This window comes from Puma concolor, chromosome A1 (genome assembly GCF_028749965.1).
Source record: "Puma concolor isolate L17-30 chromosome A1, mPumCon1.1.hap2, whole genome shotgun sequence".
Classification (NCBI taxonomy): domain Eukaryota; kingdom Metazoa; phylum Chordata; class Mammalia; order Carnivora; family Felidae; genus Puma; species Puma concolor.
In genome coordinates, this window is record NC_141667.1 from 193,105,518 (window position 1) to 193,119,368 (window position 13,851).

At 37.5% G+C, this 13,851-nt stretch overlaps 1 long non-coding RNA gene across 1 annotated transcript in view; it reads right to left on the reverse strand.

The window, feature by feature from the left end:
* Positions 1-3,232: 3,232 nt before the first annotated feature.
* The window catches only part of LOC147584702 (uncharacterized), a 30,043-nt gene continuing 19,424 nt past the window's right edge, over positions 3,233-13,851 (reverse strand). Inside the window, exons 3-4 of the long non-coding RNA XR_015252587.1 lie at positions 10,080-10,135; positions 3,233-4,120 (exon numbers count right to left, since the gene is read on the reverse strand). This is a non-coding gene — a long non-coding RNA (uncharacterized LOC147584702). The remainder of the gene's footprint in view (positions 4,121-10,079; positions 10,136-13,851) is intronic.

Genomic DNA, 13,851 nt, shown 5'->3' on the forward strand with positions numbered 1-13,851 from the left:
AAATTCAATTTTATTTGATGGCAAGAACTTTCAAATATTGTTTTAGTATCAAAACTAATAGGCAAATACACAGTAGAATACAAAAATATGAAAGGAGACTTCAAATAAATTTTTCACTTATCATGGCCCTTCTTCAGGCAATGTACCCAAACCCATGGGGGTGGGGTGTGCAAAATATTCTTCTTCCTTCTTTGGAATACTTTGGAATAGACAAAAATGTTTGAGAAGGACTGTGAATGTAGAATAGAACCAAGACTTATTATATAGCCTTGGCAATTCTCTGTCATCTAGTCCACATGTATTGCTTCAGTGGCCTCGTCTTCTTCCCTTCTCCCCTCCCCCAGGAGCTCCAACCATAGCAAGTTCCCTTTGTCTCAACATACTGTGTTGTTTTGTGTACAAAGATATGAGTTAGACAAGGATATGGAATGGGGGCAAACCGTGAGTAATTTGTGATGGTGTAAGCCTAGAGAACCTGGTTGAGAGTAGAAAGAACAGAGTTTGGGAAAAGATTGGAAAAATTGGGGCCAGCTTGTGAAGAACATTGTCTCCCACAGTAAGACTTAATATTGTAGGAAATTGGGAGCCCTTAAATGTTTTAAGTAGAGCAGTGACAGGATCATCTGTCTTGTAGAAATAAAAGCTCTAAGCTGATTTACGATATCTCCGGTGGTAACACAGTGGGTCAAAACCTGGGGTGGAGACTCTGGGCAGTGGTTCAGGTGAAAGATGACATTGTTAACAATCACTGAAGAGTTGACCCATGGAAATGCGACATGGTTTACTATGGGGTTTGAGGTTAAGAAACAAAAAATTCAGCCACAGCAGGAACTGTGATAATGATTCATTTGGTCATCCTGTAGTAGATGTTTTAAGTAGCCATATTCGTGAAAACACATTCAGTTTTTCTAACTCCAACATATATAAATTAAAAACAACGAGACATTATTTCAACACACTGGGTTTACCAGTTTCAAGCCTCTTTAGCATCACATATAGATTCTGTTCCCATTGACTGGAATGCCCACATCACCTCAGACCCTATTCCAGTGGTGGAACCTTAGTTATGTTTCAAAATCCAGACCAGAAGCTACCTCCTTAAGGAATGCTTTGTCACTGCCACCTCACCGCAGGTGCATCGGGAGGCCCTGTCTCTGTGTGCTCCCAAGTTCTGTGTCCACATGGCCCCGACAGCCTCATCCCGCTGTAATATAATTATGTTTCTGTGTGTTCATCTCCCACTTGAGACTGTGAGCTCCTTGAGAATGAGGCCACAACTTCTTTCCCTTTGTATCACCAGCAGCCTGCCCAATGCCTGCCACATATTAGATAATCAAAAGGTTATTGGCTGTGTACATCAAAGAATTAGAACTCATAAAGAAACCTGCCTCACTACTTTGTTACACTTCATACATACACATGTATGCCAAAGAAAATGCAAGGACGTGTAAACTTATTTCAAAAACAAATGCCTATATTACAAGGCTAAATGTACCTGCCGTAAAATCTGTTCAACTAATACAGATTTCCTACATGTTGTGATGTCACTAACAAACATTTTATATTTGATGGAAACTTAAGTGGCAATCATGCAAATGTGAAATTTTAAGGTTTTGCGTTTAATTCTCCAATAACATTCTGAGAAGAGGGCAGAAGAGTTCTTAATATTCCTTTTTAGAGATTCAGTGGCTGAGATTCAAAGTGGATATGTGGCTATCCACATCTCACTTCTTACCCTCTATTAAGATGCTTACATATATGCTATTAGGAAATTTTAAGTAAAAACAAAATGTCAAAAGATAATTACATTTAAGAAGATGAAGATAAGTTTGCCTGATTTATTTCCTCTACTTTCATGGATGTATATTATCTGCTCCAAAGGAGAGAAATATTCCCATGAAAAGGATAACTTTTTGGTTATAAAAAAGTTAATGTAAATAGAAGTAAGTTATTATTAATAGATCAAGATCTTACCACATTTCTCTGTACTACTTATATGTATATATACACATATATACTATTCACATATACATATGTGTATACGTATATATGGTGAGAGGGAGCGCAATCCATTACAACAGATATGTATATTTTAGTCAAAGATATTTTCCAGCTAGTTTCCTCTTTAATCTCTCTGCTGGCTTTTGTAATAGAGGCAACTGAGATACTATATCACTTCAAGTCATAAATCTAAGTCATGACTACTAAACTTTTAAAATGAAAATAGGGAAATTAGAAAATGAATTATAACCTTTATTTAATACTTGCTATGCAGAAACCTGAGATAAACTCTTAAATGTGTTGTCTCATTTAATACAAACAATGTTCCCTGGTTTTCCTTACTAGCACCAACTGCAAATAGCCACATGCACTTTGTGACATAAATTTAGTACCTTACTGATTTAGAGCAAGTATCAAATCAAGAAGAATGAAAGGTCAATTTTTGCTTTAATTGACAGGACTAAAACATCTTTTATGACCCTCAAAATTCTGAGATGCATCTGCCTTCCTGAGTTTGATTAACACTCACGGTGTCTCATTTAAAGTTGGGGATGAAATGACCATGGAGTCTGTTTTGGTTTCCTGTGTCTGTACTGTATTATGTCACATTTTATTTTTTTTTTATTTTTTTTTTTTAACGTTTATTTATTTTTGGGACAGAGAGAGACAGAGCATGAACGGGGGAGGGGCAGAGAGAGAGGGAGACACAGAATCGGAAACAGGCTCCAGGCTCCGAGCCATCAGCCCAGAGCCTGACGCGGGGCTCGAACTCACGGACCGCGAGATCGTGACCTGGCTGAAGACGGACGCCTAACCGACTGCGCCACCCAGGCGCCCCATAAATAAGCTTTTTTAAAAGAGAGAGAGAGAGAGAGAGGGAGAGAAAGGATGTGGCAATGATTGCCATATTTCTTCTTTATCTTTTTTCTCTTAGTTTCTAATCACTCAGCAAAATATTTTTGGAGAGTCTGCTAAGTTCCAATGAAAAGCATTAGAGATTCACAGATGAAGTGATATGGTCCCTGCCCTGAAGTAGTAACAAAGTGACACGATCTGACTTTGGTTTATAAGGATCATTCTGGCTACTATGCTGACAATGCATGATACAGATGTAGAGGCAGAAGCAGACACCTGGTTTATAGACCATTGTATCATTTCAGGCAAATAATGATGGCGTCTGGGATGAGGGCTGTAGCAGTAGAAGTAGTGAGAATTCAACCGAGACAGGGACTGGTAACCAAGTCTGGAATTTATAACAAGAAGAGAATTGGTGTCTTTGTGGCAGAAGCAAAGTTCAATCAAAGCATGGGGACTAAGAGAGAGTTACATACAATAAAATAAAACTTTCATAGAATATATTGTAAAAATTAGGAGGGAAGTCAACAGGAGAAGGAAGAGTATGCAGGGGTAAAGCACCAGCTTTGGAGAGTCTTGCTTTGAGGACAGTGGCATAAATACACAAAATGTCCATGAGATTGGATCAAAGGGGTGTCTCAGAATGGAACTCATCTGAGTCCTGTAGGGGAGAGAATCTTCTGTCTTTACCATTAATGCAAAAACAGCTGCTACCCATTTGCCTAGGTGACTAAGATAAACATAGTGGAACTGAAGAGGTCTGAGCTGGAGCAAAAGAATCCTCACCCCTGAATACAGTTTTCACCAGGTATTTGAGAAAGGGGTAGAGAATATACAATTATTCCTATTAATGATTGAGTACCTACTATATATCTGCCACATTTAACCCTCACAACGAACACCTAAAAGATAGATTTTATCATCCCATTCTCAAGATGAGGAAAGTAACGCACAGAGGCATTAAAGAACACTCACCTACCCATCTTCACACCATCAGAAGTGACAAAACAGACTCAGCTCTCCCTCTCTTTCCATAATGCTACGCAGGGTCACGGAGACGCATCTCTTTTCAGAGCGTGAAAGATTGGGATTACTTGGAAACATAACATCAGGAAGGGCAGGGATAGACAGGACTAAAATAGACGGTTTAAGAAACAGGACTGGAATGGAGTTGGTAATGTTCTCCAGTCCTCCACCGCCATTGTTGTAGCTCCCTCAGGTTCAGCCACTGGTCGTTAGCGGCTTACAGACTGCTCTCAGGGACCTATGAGAAAATTGCCAAGTAACAGTTACTTTCAGGTTTGGAATCCAAAGAAGTTACTATTTTAGATGACTAAGTGTTGGTAAGAGTGAATAATTTTCTTTAATTAGGACTATCATCATAGGCTCTCCCCTCTTCCAAATTCTCACCCTTTCAAGTCCGACAGGAATAAAATTAAAAAAAAAAAAAAAATCCAGCGGCCATGCATCACCTTCACCAGTACTTCTTGACTTTTCCAAACAGCTGTGCACACCATGGGGCTCAGGGCAACACAGAATTATTGCCTAGCACAGATTGGACCTGTGAACCCTGAATATTTAAAACCATGAATAATGAATCCAGACTCAGAGGACTTTGAGAAGGTATTCTTCTGACTGCTTATGGACATACTGCTCGTTATATATTTTTACCTTGGTTCAAAGCTTTCCTTCCTGAAGGCTGTCCCCCTCACAATTTCACATAAAGGTGATGTAACTTTGATGATAAGCTCCAAGAATCAAGATACCAGAAATATGGCAGTGTGAGTTTTGCTCCGTGCACACCTCCATCCCAACCAGCAACTCTAAAGGTGCTTATTTGTTTCCTTGTTTTTTTTTTTGTTTTTTTTTTTTTTTCAACGTTTATTTATTTTTGGGACAGAGAGAGACAGAGCATGAACGGGCGAGGGGCAGAGAGAGAGGGAGACACAGAATCGGAAACAGGCTCCAGGCTCTGAGCCATCAGCCCAGAGCCCGACGCGGGGCTCGAACTCACGGACCATGAGATCGTGACCTGGTTGAAGTCGGACGCTTAACCGACTGCGCCACCCAGGCGCCCCTGTTTGTTTTGTTTTAAAAGATGCTCCGCGTGATTACACATTTTAGCACGTAATTTCTGGAACATAATGATCTACTGTCTTTGACTTTGAATTACTTCATGTACCAAGGATTCTTAATATTTGATGATTGAGATTCAAATGGTATTAAAGCTATTCACTACGTGTGGAGCACCAGTGTTTGGTTTTCTTCATTTTTCTTTTTGCCAATTTAATGAAGACCAATGAAATTGATTAAAAAAAAAAAAACATAATATTTACATTGAAAAAGTAAACTGTGGGCACAAATAAACTAAGAAACAAGTATTCTTGGGTGTTAATTATCAAATGTCCAGATTTGGGAGGACAGTTCTGATTTCTAATACTCTGTGCCATTGTTTCCATTTCGGTCAAATCAGACTGTTACTATATACATTCTAGTTTTGAATGCAGATAATATAGACATTGTAGCATAAGTAAAAGAGACACAGATCTGGAATCAGACAAGTTAAATTCTCAGGCTCTGCTGCTGATTTCTATGTGACCTTGCAAAGGGGACTTAACATTCCTAAGCTTAATATTTCCTTATCCATGAGGTGATACATTTGTCTAGATGACCTCCAAAATCTCATTCTATTCTCAAATCTTATCTATATGTAATACTTTATGGGAAAATACTACACAGATACTATTTCAAAGATTAAAGAAATGTAACCCATTATTTTAGAACATAACATGTCCAGCTTTTACTGGTTTGCTTTTCCAAAATATATGATTTTCATTCCAGTCCAATTTGTGACTCTTTTTCAAGTTAAGTCTGGAATTGTTTCTGCGATGTAATATAGTTTCAGAATTTTCAACATACAGTGCACAAAGTATGATGAAATGCTCTACAACAAAATGTATAAAAGAAAGATAATATTCCTCAGACATGGATAGTTATGAATCTCATCCAAGTAGACAGGTAAAATAAACTTAGGGAGAAGAAAACTGACATTTAAAATTGGTAGAGATACAAGCATTTCTGCAGCAATAACATCTTATCCTTTCACAGCAATCTGTCTCCTTTTCTTTCTTCCAAACACATGAAAAAAGGCATTTCAAGTTACTGATTAACTTCAACATGCTGATCTTTGATTCTGTCTAAGGTCCATGAAAATTGACTAGATTTGCTTCTATCAGAGAGGAAAACTAAAAATGTTAACACATTTTTTAAAAGCTTAGATTCTCTATTATTCCGATATATCAACCCAAGTCTCATTTGGTTGAACTATATTTTTATTTGTTCCTATTCCCAAAGAAACTAGAAACTTCTAAGGGGTTATTTTCCTAAATATGAAACTATATGTTATGATCTGAATGAACTAAATTTTCATGGGTTATCCTCCTTCTCTTGATATTTTCCACTGTAGAATGAGAGGGCCAGGCTTGTGGAGGGTTGATTCCATAGCCACTGAGGTTCTTATCTATTGTTGGCCTTGGCAATGGATGGAGATAAAGGGAAAAAACTAAGCAGGGAGTCACTTTGGCTAAAAAAAATAATAAAATACAAAACAAAATCCTTTGGTCAGGAAATCAAAATGAATATACCAAGTGAAAATGAGTTATCATATATGCCCTTACAAGGTGAAAGAAACAAAAATATGAGGTATAGGAAATATCTATTATTATCATACAACTACTGTGTAAGAGGCAGCATGGCTGCCCTTACATGAACAAGGCAGCCCTTTTCTCAACAGTTTATGTGATATAAATCACAAGCACTAATTTAAGGAATAATGCAGTTTAGTGCTATGATAAAGGTCCCACACTCTGTGGAGAGGACAGGTTGCTGGTATTGGAGCCATCCTTGAGATTAAGAGGATCATGACAGGTATGAACAGGAAGAAGGAACACAAGCACCTTGAAGAGAGGCCATGAAGAGAGGCATGTTTGAGGAAAGGCAATTGATGCTATTCTATGTAGGAGGTGTGGGAAAGGAAAGAGGTAAAGAAAGAGTACCACTGAAAAGGCAGGGCTTTATGTTATATGTAATGGGAAGGGGCTTGAAAGATTTTTGAGCAAAATGTGGGTGAGACATGATTAGACCAGTACTCAGGATAAATAGCCTGAGAGCAACATGCAGAAAGTCTTGGGAAAGACAGAAGGCAAGGAGATCTGGTAGGAGGCTGTTTCACTGGGGTCATGAGTACATTGGAAAATAAACAAATGCCCATTATTCCTTCCCAGTCTTTACCAGCCCAGGAAAAAAGTGAGTTTTGTATATGTCAGATATGACATCAGATACAAAATATCTAGGAACAAAAGTTAGAGTCCCTTCCTCAATCTAGCTGGGAAGCTATGGGTTGACTTGTTTTTTGTTTATTGTTTTTGTTTAGGCCCTGGCTTTTAGCGTGATCAATTGCTAATGATTCATAGAATGCAATTCCTTATCTTTCTGCCCAGCAGAGACTCATAGTTCTAACTAATAGACATGTCCACATGGATGTTCCACAAACTTTTTGAAGGGACAGACACATCCAAGTTCTAACTCCCCTTCATCTCTGCTAGCCTACTTTTCCTACTGTCTTTCATGATTCTCTCAGTTTTCCTAGCCAAAACTTCCAAAGATACGTACTATTTACTTTTCACTCTGTATCTAAACCATTAGCAAGTCCTGCCAATTCTTGCTTGGAAACTTCTCATGAGACTTTCCCCTTCTCTCCTTTCTAAGCCACCGTCTTTCCTTGCTTAGATCTGCATCGGCTGTCATCTGGATGATCATCTTGGTTTTCTATCTGATGTTACTTCAGTCTGCTTCCCAAGGCTGTCCTCCATACAGCTCCCAAAGGTATCTTCCTTTCAAAAAAATCTATTACCATCATTCACCTGCTTCAAATTCCACATATTTACATAAGCCTGAAAAACAAAACTCAAGCTCCTGAGTTTGGCGTGAAAGGACATTTTAAATGTGACCAAAATACAACTGTTTGCACCAGCTATTACATGTACTCCAAGCTCTAGCCACGTTGAACATCACCATCTTTGATGAATTGCCGTAAGAGATTATCTTTCCGTGGCCACTGCACATGCTATTTGCTCTGCTTCAAATGTCACCCTTTTTTTCTAAGCTGGGACACCTTTTCATCCTTCAAGAACCACATCAAAAAAATCAGTTTTTCTTCCCTAACACTGCCCTAGGAAATTAGTTTCTCCCTTTATCCAAGGTACATTGTTTCTACCTCTATTCTTGCATTTGTTCCCATTCTATTGTAACTTTGCCTGCTTATATGTCAGAGCTCTTCAAATAGACAACAAAATTCTCAAGCGTATGGGCTAGATTTCATTGCCTTTTTATCTCCCATGTCTCAGATTAGCCTGGTAAGTGGCACATGTTCAATAAACGTTTGTAGAATGAATGACTGATTATCTCTGTCACTGTTGAATACTGTACAAATAAGTAATTACCTGTTAGGAATAATCACAATGTAGACCAGGACTTCACACAATGCACAAAAGAGAAGAGAGAGGAAGTAAATCTCATGGAGATTTAGAGATTCATCTGCAAGGAATGTTTTAAAGAAAACAACTATATCCTTGTTAGCAACATGGCTTTGACAGCAAAAAATCAACTAACGTGCTTTGGGTAGTGTGAATTCAAGACTTTGGTTGTGGAGAAGAAATTAAGGATACTTATTCTATCCCTGGGTGTCTCCTTTGTAGACGTGGTAATTGAAGCTTTGGAACAGGATAGGGATATCAAGGGATCAGGTGTAGGGAGAGAAGAGTACATACATAATCCATGTTGACATTCAAATTCTTTCTGGAGATGCCACAGTCAAAACATTTCTGTTTCTGAATATGGTTGTAGTGCTGTGTTTTAGTTTCTGCTTAATTCTGTTATGTTGTGTCATTGATATGCTCTAATTTGTATGCAATCAAGGAGAAAGCCGTTTAAGAGTAAGAATGCTTTCAGCTGATTAAAAGCCCCAGTTTTTCTGGGTATTTTGTTCAAATAAAAGATAAAGTTGGAGGCAGTATCAAAATGCTCTGCCTTCCCTGTTTTATGTGCTTCTCTTCTTTTCCCATTCACTTGAGCATGTAATAATCCATATTCCAATTACCTGCCAATTCTTGCGGGGGTTTTCCTGATAAAGTTCAACTGACATCTTGGCATGCTTGGTAAAATTACAACAATATTCATCTTAAATTCAACATGTTCCTCATAATATTTATTCATTATGCTATTTATAAAGAACTGGTTTTATGATAGTTTTAGAGAAAAAAAAATGCCAGAATCACAAAAAGGCAAAGCACTTCTACTCTAGCAGAGCTTTTTATGCCTTGTGTTCCCAATTATCTAACACAGATTTAAAACAGTCAGTTCCATGCAAGTTATATGCTCCAAAGTACTATGGACCTTATGTATAATGAAACTTGGGAAGAGCTCAAATGCTAGGGAAATGGAAGAAAGAACATTTTCTTTTCTCTTAATCTCCATTATTTAGTATCAATCACATTGTGTCATATGATATGTTGGTTGATTGATTAGCTTACTTCCCATAAAGTTAGAAGATCGTGAATTTTATAGATCTCATTAGCCCCATGATTAGAAATCTTGGGATCAAAGATTCTGGGGCCTAGAAACATATTTGTGTTGTTCCTTCCTTTATTCTCAGTAGGTAGCCCAGGCCTGCAATTGATTCTTTTTTTAATGAATAAACAGTCAAACCTCTTTTATGTTTCTGTAGAAAATCAGTAGAAATGTTGATTATGTTCTCCTGTTCATCAAGTCATTAGTACATATACATTCTAAATTATTGGGAATTGCACCAAGTTGATTGAGAGTATTTACAGGATACCATACCTATGAGGTATGCCTTATGTAGGGTGAAAGGACAAAGTAACTGGAGAAGATTTTGCTTCTTGGGGAAAATATACAAGAAGAGGGACAGATAGGAAGGGCGGCTAATTTTTAGCTGCTCATTACATAAGGTCCTCTCTCTGGTAAAATAAATGGGTTTGCCTAAGAGACAAGACACTTTAAGTTTGGTATTGCCTACTCCACAGGTGGTAAACATGGGAAAGCTGAAACAAGAGAAATGCATGGGTATGTGGGTGTACATAATACAGAATTGGTGACTGCTGTTCAAACCCATGTGGTTATGGATGCCCACAAAAAACTCATACCCAGCTGGATGGATCCATTATAGTCATGGCAGCAACATAGAGGCAAAATTCCAGAGCTGAAAGGAAAGCAGAGAAAACGAAACTGAAACTAACCTATTTTGGAATATCTTGATATTGATGTAGCTTGGCATTGATTGCCTCACCCAAAAGTGGTGGGAAATAACTGCCCCAAGCTTTTTGGACCATAAAGGAGTCTGTCTTCCATTTCGATCCCACTCAGGTCAGGTATCTGAGAAAGCTTTACTGGATCCCAGAAACAGTTCAGTGTCAGGATCTTTAGCCCTTAACATGGCAGAGTGTCCCTTACCATCATTTGGAAACTGTCTTGTTGTATTAGGGAAAGCTGGAGGAGTTCCCAACAAACTCCAGAGTAAATGTATAAAAAAACCTATTAACTATGCCTAGATACATAAGTTGTCACAGGAGCCTAAAGAATTAGGGAGTAGTTCTCGGTAGATTTTGATAGTTCTACCCATAAACTTCCATATATTATTTGCAGCATGTGTGGTTCCATCAACTGCATACAAAGTAATGCTTTATAATGGAAGAACCCAAGTGTATATTGTTTAAATTATAATGTAGAGAACTGAGCTATTTACAACACTTTTGTTCCCTCATAAAAGTAAGTCAACCCTCCTCCCTTCCAACAGGAACACCCTAGCCAACCAAATTATACCACTTTAAAATTTGCAAAGCACCACAAAAAAAAAAAAAAAAAAAAGATCCAGATGTTTTCAGAAAGAAAAAGGGTGGGGTAATAAGTGCTCATGTCCTTCTTTTCTTGGATTATTCGATTCAAAGCACTTTTTTGTTTATTAAATCAACTAGTGTTCACAGTTTCTGTTCTAATTCTATTTTAGAATTTCTAATTCTAATTCTTACCAAGAATGCTATTTCTAAAAAAGGAATTCACTTTTATTCGATTCAATAGTTGACTTATTCTACTATTGTTGAGTTCCTAGTCTGTGCCAGGCACTGTGCTAGATTCTGGGATTATTTTAAGGAACAAGACCAACGTGATCACTGTTCTCATGACACAACTTAATTTCCTTTTTACTTTGTTTCAATAGATTTTACCTCTTGTTCAAAATTTACACATTATTTTTTTAGCCAATCAAATTTCCTATTGAAGTGAATGTCACATCCCTCCAAGTTTATCTTAAAATTTAATGCACTTGTAACCAAAAATTCTAATCTGACTGCTTCATAATTGCCAATTGATTATAAAGCTCCTTTGGAAGAATAACTGCTGGCAACTAACTAGGCTATGTTGAGAAGGTGGCGAAGTGGGAATAGAATTGCCCTGCAGATGTCAAAATACAACATAAAGTTCCAAGAGGCAAAGAAGTGTGGTCATAGTGCAGGCCCTGATGACTAGACAGTATATAGGAATTAAGATTCCACAAACAGACTCGTGTACTTTTTAAAAAGATAGTGGAATTCAGATGTTTTCTCTTTCCCGTGAAACTTGTCAAAAGATCTAAAATTTAAAACCATAAGCTATTAAAAAAACCTGAAAATACAGAGAAATTTGTTCCAAATCCAAAGAGAATGCCAAAAGTTAACTTTGCTGTCCTCCAAAGTATAAATTTCTCTGAAATAAAATTAGAGTACCCCAAGAGGCTAACCAACATTTTTTCTCTCTTTATCATAACTGCAATGGAATCATAGGCGGGGGAAGGGAGAATGTGAGGGTCAAATTCTACACTTCAGTGGTAGGAGAGAGTAATTGGAATACCTCTGTAGATAGTTGTATTTATTATCCATCTCCTCTTACCCTGCTAATTCCTAACACTGGAGAATAGCTTTTAGATGTGGTAAGGTAACAGGGAGAAAGGGAAGCAGCAAGCAGAATTTATTGAACAGAGATGAGTCACCAAATAAGTGACCTGTGATCTATATAGGGCTGCACTGTGGACCTTATTGACCTGTGTGATCAGCCCATCCCAAGATGTGAGTTCCTAAAGCTAAGTGGTGATGGGCCCCCCACATAGAGGTAAACTCTGGGCAGAAATTCTGAAACAACAAACCCAAATGGGCACTACCAGTTTCCCAAGATCATGCTTCCCTGACTTAATAGTATCAGCAGGTAAAACTTCCTTTTTTCAAGTTTAATATTGACCCAATTCAAATATAGAACCAAGTCATATAAATGAAGCCTAGCAACCTGTTACAAAATGGAATGTAAGCGTTGTAAACCATGTAATATAAAAATAATATAAGAAACAAAAAATAGAGGAATGTGTAAGATGTGTAAGGAGGCATAATTGTACTAATTTCTTCATCTTTATGTTCAAGAATTAGTGATGCCCTCTAAGATTTAAATATCAAAGAACTTGGATTTAAGTAAATTATTAGAGTCATAGAAGTAACATTAAAGGAAACTGATGTAACTACGCTAAACATAAAGCATACTATGGAGCATGATGTTTTTATAATTACAACATCCTATTAGTTTCAGTTGTACGTCATAGTGATTTAATATTTTTATACATTACAAAATGATCCCCACAATAAGTCTAGTTACCATCAGTCACCATACAAATTAGTGCAATATTAGGGACGCCTGGGTGGCTCAGTCGGGTAAGTGTCCAACTCTTGTTTTCTGCTCAGATTCATGATCTCCCAGTTCTTGAGTTTGGGCCCCCCATGGGGTTCTCTGCTGTCAGCGCAGAGCCTGCTTTGGATCCTCTGTTCCCCTCTTTCTCTACCCCTCCCCTGCTTGCTCTCTCTCTCAAAAATAAACATTAAAAATTATTATAGTATTATTGGCTATATGTCCTACGCTGTATATTATATCCCACGTGTCACTTATTTTATAACTGGAAGTTTGTACCTCTTAATCCCCTTCACCTAATTTCACCCACCCCCAAACCCCCTCCCCACTCTGGTAACTAAGTTTGTTTCCTGTATCTGTGAATTGGTTTCTCCTCTGTTTTGTTTGTTTGTTTTGTTTTTTTAGATTCCACATATTAGCAAAAGCATGCAGTATTTATCTTTTCCTGCTTGACTTATTTCACTTATCATAATACCCTCTAGGTCCATCCATGTTTTCACAAATAGCAAGATTTCATTTTTGATGGCTGAGTAATATGCCATTGTATATATAGATGACATCTTTATCCACTCATCTACCAATGGACACTTAGGTTGCTTCCATACTATGCCCATTATAAATAATGCTGCAATGAATATAGGGTCATATATTTCTTTGAATTAGTGTTTTCATTTTCTTCAGATAAACTCCCAGAAGTGGAATTGCTGGATTGTTTGGTGGTTCTATTTTGAATTTTTTGAGGAAACTCCATTCTTTTTTTCCACAGTGGCTATACCAGTTTACATTCCCATCAACAGTGTACGAAGGTTCCCTTTTCTCCACTTCCTTGCCAACACTTGTTATTTTTTTGTCTTTTTGATAATATCAATCTGACAGGTGTGAGGTGATGTCTCATTGTGGTTTTGATTTGCATTTTTCTGATGATTGGTGCTGTTGAGCATCTCTTCATGTGTGTATTGGCCATCTGTATGTCTTCTTTGGAAAAATGCCCATTCAATTTCTGTCAATTCTTTAATTGGGCTGTTTTAAAAATTTTTTTATATTAAGTTGTGTAAGTTATTTATATATTTTGAGTATCAACCCCTTATTGGATGTATGATTCTTAACTATCTTCTCCCATTCATGAAGCTGCCTTTTCATTTTGTTGATGGCTTCATTTGCTGTGAAAAGTCTTTTTAGTTGGGTGTAAGCCCATTTGTTTATTTTACCTTTTGT